The sequence below is a fragment of the Mchenga conophoros genome, linkage group LG22 (genome assembly GCF_057382185.1).
Source record: "Mchenga conophoros isolate Kocher_MC1m ecotype Shallow Benthic linkage group LG22, M_conophoros_male_GT1.1, whole genome shotgun sequence".
Taxonomy (NCBI): Eukaryota; Metazoa; Chordata; class Actinopteri; order Cichliformes; family Cichlidae; genus Mchenga; species Mchenga conophoros.
This window is the reverse complement of record NC_140546.1, coordinates 26319709-26328780: the sequence shown is the minus strand read 5'-3', so window position 1 is coordinate 26328780 and position 9072 is coordinate 26319709.

Genomic DNA, 9072 nt, shown 5'->3' with positions numbered 1-9072 from the left:
AGAGGAGTGCAAACAGGTGTGTGTGTAACAGAGAGAGAGAGAACATTCTGCAGTGAGCTTACTTGGATCTGGATAGTACCTGCAGGTGAGGATCACTATATTTTATATTTTATTTCTCAAGTGCATTTAACACACTTAAGTTAATGAGAGAAGCTACAGGAAATGACACTAAAATATAACTAATATCTCATGCATTATTAACTACTGGACAGGCCACAGTATCAGAGACTGGGCAGAATTTTGTCTGGTTTGATGATGTGCAGTACAGAAGCTTCACAGGGTTGTGTGCTGTCCTTGTTAATGTTCACATGATACAGCTCAGACTTCCAGTACAGCTCTGCAAATTAAAATCAGTCTGTGGCACACTAGTAGTTACTCAGTTCATATGGATGCAGTTGTAAACTGTAGTCTTACTTAGGTTCTGACTACTTGAATGCATATTTATATTATTTGAGATAAATTGAGAACCAATCCTGGCCATCTTCCATACATGCTTGTACACTATGGTATGCCATACAGGTTTAATATGTAAAAACCATGAAGACTTTACAAACTGGCACTTACCAGGCTCTTGGACCTGGATCATTGAGGACATGGGTTCTCACAGTAGCCTAGTAGCTAATGTTTAATCCTGTGATAGGTATACTGATAAAAATAATGGAGTGTCTGTCATTTAAGCAACCTTTTCAAATTACAAAACAGTTAAGTTTATAGGTTTAATTCATAATATCTTCATCATAATCATGAAATCCACTTTTACTTAACCAAATATACACAGTCATGTGTGACTTTATGCCTACTATTTAAATATCGCCTACAAATGGCCACTCAGTGAAACTTGAGGGAGAACGCTATTTGTCATAATAAGATTAACAAGCCGCACTGTTTAAGATCCAGGGCTCAGTAATGGTGTAAATGAAGTTATCAACAGGGTTTGAATGTCTAAACATCATATGCACAGCAAGACACTTTATGGCCAACCATAGGACCTAAGCACTCAAGTCGTTTTCTATAAAGACAAAAGTAGGGCTCCCTCATGTAATGTTACACGATGAAGGTTCACTGGAGAATGACACAACTTTTTATAAGTCTTTCGTTTCCCATCTTTTAATTTGAAACTGTAGCACTCAATGCACCGAGTTTGTTGCTATTGCTCTGCAGTGTATCTTATGTTCATAATTTTTGTTTTAATTTCGTTTTTTTCAGGATGTTATGTATAATTACATTTAAAAAAAATCAACGAGGCCGCTGAAGAGGGCGACACGTCGTTGAGGCCGAGGTACCGAACACCACAGAAGAAGAACCATATATCCGCAACGTTTTCCACAGGTATCGCGTAGAAGTGTGACGAAGTGGAGATACATGGGCAAGTCGCGGGACTTAAGTGAGTTTGAGCGGGGTATGATAGTAGGAGCCCGAAGAGCCGGTTGCAGTATCTCACAGACAGCGAACCTGCTGGGCTGCTCAAGGACTGCGGTGTCTCGAGTTTACAATGAATGGTGCGAGAAGAAGAAAACCTCGAGTGACCGCGCGACGACCGGGAGGAAGCGGCTCGTCGACGAGAACGGAGAGAAGTGGATTGAGAGTGTGGTGGAGGCTAACAACCAAGTTACGATTGAGGAGATACATGCAATGTACAACAGCAGCGGGGTGGAGAAGCCCATCTCACTCCGAACTGCCCGACGGACCCTAAAGAGGCTGGGTTACACGTGCCTTCTGCCAGTCGATGACCCCCTCACAGAGGGCGGAGCCAGCAACAAGTGACATGACAACAGTTTGCTCGCGTGCTGCGGCCAGGTTGGACTTTACCGCCATTTCGGTGATGTAATCAGCTGAGGAACTCAAGAGATTCCCAGGTTATACAGAAGGGGGTGCTGCGACGGCTTGACAAAAATCTGACTTTCTGGAGAAAATTCTGAAAATAGGTTTGAAGCAAATTCTTTACTGGCGGGTTCTTTTTCGCTCTCAGTGGCGACACGTGTCGTTCAGAAGAAGAATGCAGGGTGTCCGGTGAGGTAGGATCCGCAGGTGCAAGGGGAATGGACAAGATATCCTCATGGCGGCAGACCTAGAACAGCTGGACACTTCAAGTGACTTACAATAACAGAAGCTAAACAACTCCAAGCCAAACACTGAGCCTTCCACGATGGACCGTGCATCCAGTAACAAGATTAACCTGGAAACATGAATGTAGTAATTAAAAACTGGATTATTCCAATATCGCACCCCTGTATTTAGAACTTGCCAATTGTAGAGTAATTCTTTATGATCTTTAATTTTTCTTTCACCTTATTTCCCATTTTTACAACATCTCTATAAGTGCATCAGTTTAATGAAATGTGCACACATGCATGGAAATATTGTAAGGTGAAAACAGAGTTTGTACATTTTTAACAAGCTTGAAAGTCAATATTTGTTACCTTTATTCTTCAACGCAGCCTGAACTCTATTAGGAAAGGTTTCCTGTTATTTCTTTCAGTAGTTTTCAGAAATAGTTCTCTAGGCTTCTTGAGGTAGATTTAAAGCTCTTCTTTGGCTCTTGGCTGCATTTTGTTCTCTCTGTCAAGATGATCCCGCACTGCTTCGATAATGTTGATGTCCGAGATCTGGGGAGGCCAATCGGTGACTAATAGTGTTCGAAGGTGTGTTTTTTCCATCCAGACAGCTCTTACCATGTTAGCAGTGCATTTGGGATCATTATTATAGAGAAAATGCTTTCCAGATGGTGTATATATAGTGGCCCAAAATTGGATGGTCCAGCAATTTTGAAAAGATCCCCAATACCACTGCTGCTGCCCAAATCATGGCAGAGCCTCCGCTCTGTGTTAGATGGCTGTAAATGCTTACTTTTGTACCTCTCTCCTGATATCTTCCATACGTACTGACAATGATTTGAGCCAAAAAAAAGTTAAATATAGCAGCCAATTTCCAAAGGAAAACCCTTTTCCTTTGGAAATTTTAAGAAAGTCTGTCTCCTCTACCTTTAGATTTTTGCGCAGTACTGTTAAAAAAATGTTTAGATGTATTATTTTATTTGTCCCTAACTTTCCCATACCAGTTGATGCCTGTCTCATATTGTGTTTTTACAGAGCAGAAATTAGTAGATTAACCTTTTGTAATTCCAACTAAACTATTCTTATATTTTTTTTCAATCAAGATAAAATATTCCAATAACTGAGGTGCTGTCTTCAATGCTCCACTCTTGAATAAAGGTGAAAAAAAAATACCCATAGGAATTAGGACACATTTGACTGTGACAGTATAACACAAAGATAGTTAAACTTGGAGAATATCAAGAAGCATAAATCAGTTCACCTGCTTTGGTGCAAATAAAGCCGACAAAAGGTGCACCCAAGAAGCAACAACATGATCCCCCCCCCCCCCCAAAGGGAAAGATTTTGTGGGTGATGGCCTTATTCTTATCCCTTCTGACTATTTTTTGTTGCTAGTATCTTTGTCACTACTCATAAAGACACCCACAGCCCAATCAGGCTGCACAGGTAGTCCAGCTTCTGGATACAGCATCTATACCATTGCAAGACAGTTTGCTGTGTCGCTGTAATAACTTCAGAAATATTTCTTTGTGTGAAACAAAGGAACTGAGAACCAGTTCCTTAGATAATTAGGAAGGGGAAAGAAAAGCATATAAGAGTATTTCAAGTAAGGTAGACTGCTGTTCATTTGATTTTTAACCTTCGACCAGATTAATGAGCCTGGCATAGTAAGGCCTGATTTATACTTCTATGGGAAATCTACATCGTAACTGGAGACATACACTGTAACCTTCCACGTAACCTGACATGCACTTCTAAATACACAAATTCAGCAGGGGCTCATTACATTATTGAGATCATATGTGATAAAAGGCCGAGGTCAAAACAGCTAGAACTTAAATGGATATTAAGCACTCCCTGCCTTTGCATTGCAAGCTATTTAAAGTAGCAGTAGGCAGTCCCAACATCAGCTACTTCTGAGAGATTTAAAAAGGTCAAAACACACTTGCAGAATCACATTTTGGCGTGTCAAAATAATATCTAGCAAAGACAGTGAAGGTGCATGTTGGGCAAGAACACAGGAGTCTTACTAAACGTTAAGAAAAATCCAAAACAGCCTGTGCTTTATTCACAGTAAGTGATCAAACTGTTGCAAATGTAACTTGAACAGCATCATCCTCGAGTTTAATGCACATGAAGACAAACCTTCAGCGCTCACGGTAAACATTTAAGGCTTCGAAACTTCATCGTGTGCAGTGCAAATACAGATCTTTTAGTGCCCCCTCCTGGCAGATGTGAATACATGCAGTCAGACCAAGGCTCATATAAACTCGCTTCATGTATGCTGAGCAAACTCGACAGGGAGGTAGAAGTTAAAGAGAGGATGACCCTTGCAGCACTGGCATACAAGTCCAGGAGCAGCATATGATGGGCCACTTTTGGATTCGGTGTCTCGAAACAAGTCCAACAACTCTGAAATTTGCCTGACTTTGTCTCCAGATTACAATATTATCAGCACTAACAAGCCGTAACTGTGCTTTTTCCCTTTTTGGGAGGGAAAAAAATCAAAGCTTTATTTTGCAAAACAAAGGGACAACACTGCTTCAAAACTCATAGGAATTCACCTGAAACTGCACTGCTTAATGTGCGATGTTTACTGTAATGTTTATGTCGTGCTTATTCAGCTGGCTGTTGAACAATTTCCCTGCAAGCATTACAGCAGCAGCTCTCCTTCCACACTAAAGGCAACTCAGTTCAGTTAGGAAGATATTCTCTGCACAGCTGATTACATTCAATGAAAACCTGCCTCCATTTGGAATAACAATAATAAGAAAAGAAAAATGTAAACGCTTGTGTCCTCTACAACAGACAACTATGTTTGGGAATACAGGGATGCCAAATTGGAATAATCCAGTTCTTTACAACTACATTCATGTCTCCGGGTTATTCTCGTTACTGCGCGCAAGCTCTGTCGTGGAGGACTCGATCTTTTGTTCTGAGTCATTTTGCGTCTCGGACTGTAACCCCGAGGTGTCCAGCTGTTCTGGCCTTGATGTCTCTTCGAGTAAAGCCTCCATCCCCGCCACGGTGGTCCTATTGCTGCGGCTGTAACCCAGCCTCTTCAGGGTCCGCCGGGCAGTCCTCAGTGAGATGGGCTTCTCCACCCCACTGCTGTTGTACAAGGCATGGATCTCCTCGACCGTAGCCTCCCTGTTAGCCTCCAACATGCTTGCCAGTCTCTTCTCTCCGTTCTCATCGACGAGCCGCTTCCTCCCGCTCGCTCCGCGGTCGCTCGAGGTTTTCTGTTTATGACACCATTCCCTGTGAACTCGGGACACCGCGGTCCTTGAACAGCCCAGCAGGTTCGCTGTCTGCGACAGGCTGCACCCGGCTCTTCGGGCTCCCACTATCATACCCCGCTCAAACTCACTGAAATCCCGCGACTTGCCCATCAATCACCCCTCCTTCACACTAACACAGGTGTATGGGGAAGAGCAGCGGATATCCGCTAGTAATCATTCTTCTTCTATGGTTCTTGGTACAACGCAGGTCGCCCTCAGGTGGATCCAGGGGCGGATCTAGAGAAATTTTCTCAGGGTGGCATGGAAATTAAACGGGGTGGCAAAATGAAAACCTTTTTTCTCTCTTACACATATGCAGGTGTTGCATTCTGTAATAATCATTATATATGGTTAACATATATAAAAAGCAGTAAGCATAAGCATTTCATATAAACATAGTCTGTAACTTTATTTTCTTTGGCCAACATAATTAAACATTTCAGTTTCATAAAACATTTTAATTTTGATTTTATGTAGTGTAAAGGAATGTAATAAATAAGCATGTAGCCCCATAAGTATAAAATTTAGATAGCTACACAAATGGGGTGTTTCATTTACAAACATTATATTTATTTATGTTGATTTTTAGTTGAGAAGCCATAAAAGGCTGAGGTATACAAATGTACTACTCCTATAAACTATGCAAGAAAACTTTCCACTGCCAAGAGCAATGTTTTGTTGTACAGGGTTAAATAAATAACAATTAGAAATCCAATTACATGTGAATAATGTAATCAAGAATTTGTAAAGATATGCTTTTGTATTTTAATAGGCAAACCTTTCGCTGCCCAGTTTCACCAATAGAAAAACAAAGCAAGAGAAGTTCCAGATATTTCAAAAATAATTGTGATCATACCTTTAAATCTTTAAATGTCTATAAATTGATCCAACCGTGCTGGCGACTATCCCAACTCCCATAACACAGGAGGACTGCCTCTGCCTGGGCAGGTGCTTTTTAAAATTGTGGTACATTCTGTAAACAGGTGAGCAGGCTTAAAACGAAGAAGCTAAATTTCAGCACTATCTCTGTTTTTCCACACTCATTGAATTAAATTGACATTAAAATAAAGATAAAAGGGGATCCATTGTAGGCCCCCTCCCATGTATTTATTGTAACACCGGTAGTTGATATTAGATCTACAAATACTACAATTCCATTCATTTTAACTCCTGTGTAATACTGCCAAAATAATATCACCAAAACAGGTTTAGCTGGGAATTTTAGTGCTGACTGATGAGACACGTTTTAAATAATCCACTGAAAATCTGACTGGGTAAAAATAACTCCCAGGAAGCACAGGGCGAGGGGACATACAGCACAGAAAACTAACAGTAACTTCTGTTAAAACGGAGCAGCTGAGTACACAGCAGTGACGGAGGAAGTGACAACGAACAGAGGGTGGAGGATAATAAATACTCAACAAGGTATGGGGGGAGTGGAAACAGATTTAAAAGGGGAAAACAGAGAGAGGAAGAAAAACTAAATATAGAAAACACAAGACAAAAGGACTCAACATGGAAGATAGACAAAAAGTTGGCAAGTCATGGGAACACACATGATAAGCAAAGTAGAAATATAAGTACACAGTAAACTGAGGTTTTCATCGTTGCCTCTTTTCCTGAAACGAGGAAAAGAGGCAAAACTTAAAACTTAATTTGCAAAAACATAAAAAATTTACAACTCCCCAGATTAAAGAGAAATATATATTTATTAATAATATACTTAACAGAAACTGGGAGCACAGAGGGTGCATATTTTATTACAGAGAGGTCTTTAGAAGGGACTAAACATGATTTATTGATGAACAGAATTCAATAATGCTATTTGGCAAGTAGACTCAATGTCCCCACATGCCAAATTGTATTAGTCAGAAGATACTTGAAAAGAATGAAACCTACTTAAAACACAGAAGCAAAGAAACCATAATTTTGAGAACCCCATTCCTAGCCCTCAGTGGCAGACAGGGAGGGGACAACTCTACCGCTATTTAAGCTGGGTTGCTAGTTAGCTAACATCAGTACCGTTAGCTAAAATGGTCGTTCACACTGGTTTTTGCTGCTGTCCCCATTGGGGAATGATGAGTCCCAGTCTGTGTTGATTTCCTTATTAATCATAGTGCTAATGTACTAAACAAAACTTTGAAAGAAAATTATCATGCTCTCTGTGATTGTGAATCCACCATGGTGGACATGATGAAGACCACTTGGTCTTGATTTCTCATTGGCTGACCTCCACTTCCCTTCCATTTTTACAGAAATCTCCAGTTTTTCCCCCCCGCTTAACTGTAACCCCCCCCCCCTCCAGAAATTACCATACTAGAAAGTGAAAAAGAGAAAGTTGTCCTATTTTCACAACGTTACAGAGGTTTTATTAGAGACACGGCTAAGCGGTTTGCAATTTGGAATAATTTGCGAAAGCTTAAAAATCTTCAGCATTGAATTACACAAATGAGACATTCTTGTCAGAGGTCATTTTGGAAAAAAAATTAATTAAAAAACAGCAGCCGACAACACTGCACACAGACTGGTGCTTAATAAGCAAGCGAATAAGGCAGACTTTTACCTGCTCTTTGATCGTTTGCTGTTGTAGCTGTTTGTTGGTTGATGAATTTTTTTTTGTGAGCTTTTAGCTGGGATTCTGACACTTCTGTGGATAGCACACGTCTCCATTTAAATAACAGATCTGGTGGTACATCCCATTAAATCAGATGTTCTCCCTCTTGCCCCCGACACCGAGATCATTGGGGTTCAACGGGTTAATTGTTTATTGTTTAGTTACTTTGTGTAGTATGAATGGCCATAAGGAAGGTTTTTATCAGTAGGAAAACCTGTAAAAAGCAGCTAAAAATCCAACATTTCTGCTTGTGCTTCATTGTGATGACAACTTAAGACAAACAACTTAGGAATTATAAATGGCTTCAAGCATACATTCAGGCCTGTGAGACTTATTTAGACATTGAGACAATGAGCCATGAGCCTCTGTGCTACATGCACACATTTCTGCATCTCTGCCATTCAAAGACAGTTTGTATATAGTTTATTTTATGTAATATTCAATACTGAACCGTAAATGCAGTGTTTTTCAGTATTTTTATGCATTTGCTAGTACTAGGAAGGACACGTGAGGTTTATAGCCGGGACAAGTTTGAAACCGTTCGTCCTCCACAATGGAAAACGCCTAAAAATAAAAATGGTTCTCAAATGTTGCTCATTTTGTATTTCTTTGCTTTATGGTGGTGGTCAGAGGGCCCGGTGGCGCCAGTGTCCGGCAGCCTCGCCTCTGCCCCTGGGCAGCTGTGGCTACAATGTAGCTTGCCATCACCAGTGTGTGAATGTGTGTGTGAATGGGTGAATGACTGACTGTAGTGTAAAGCACTTTGGGGTCCTTAGGGACTGAGTAAAGCGCTATACAAATGCAGGCCATTTACCATTTATCACGCTTGCATTTAAATCCGGCTCCCCAGTCCCTCTGAGTACCCAACCTGTACAACGGGGTGCCCAATCCCAGTCCTCGAGAGCTACTGTCCTGCAGCTTTTAGATGCATCCCTACTCCAACACAGCTGAATCAAATGGTTTGATTATCTCTTTGGCATGCCATGAAGTTTGGCAAAGGCCTGGTAACAAGTCTTTCATTTGATTCAGGGGTTTTTTCGTTGCAATTCTTCAAATGTCCTCTGGAGGGCAACAATGCAACTGTAATGCATCTAGTTTGCCGGATATACGACAAAAGAAGAAG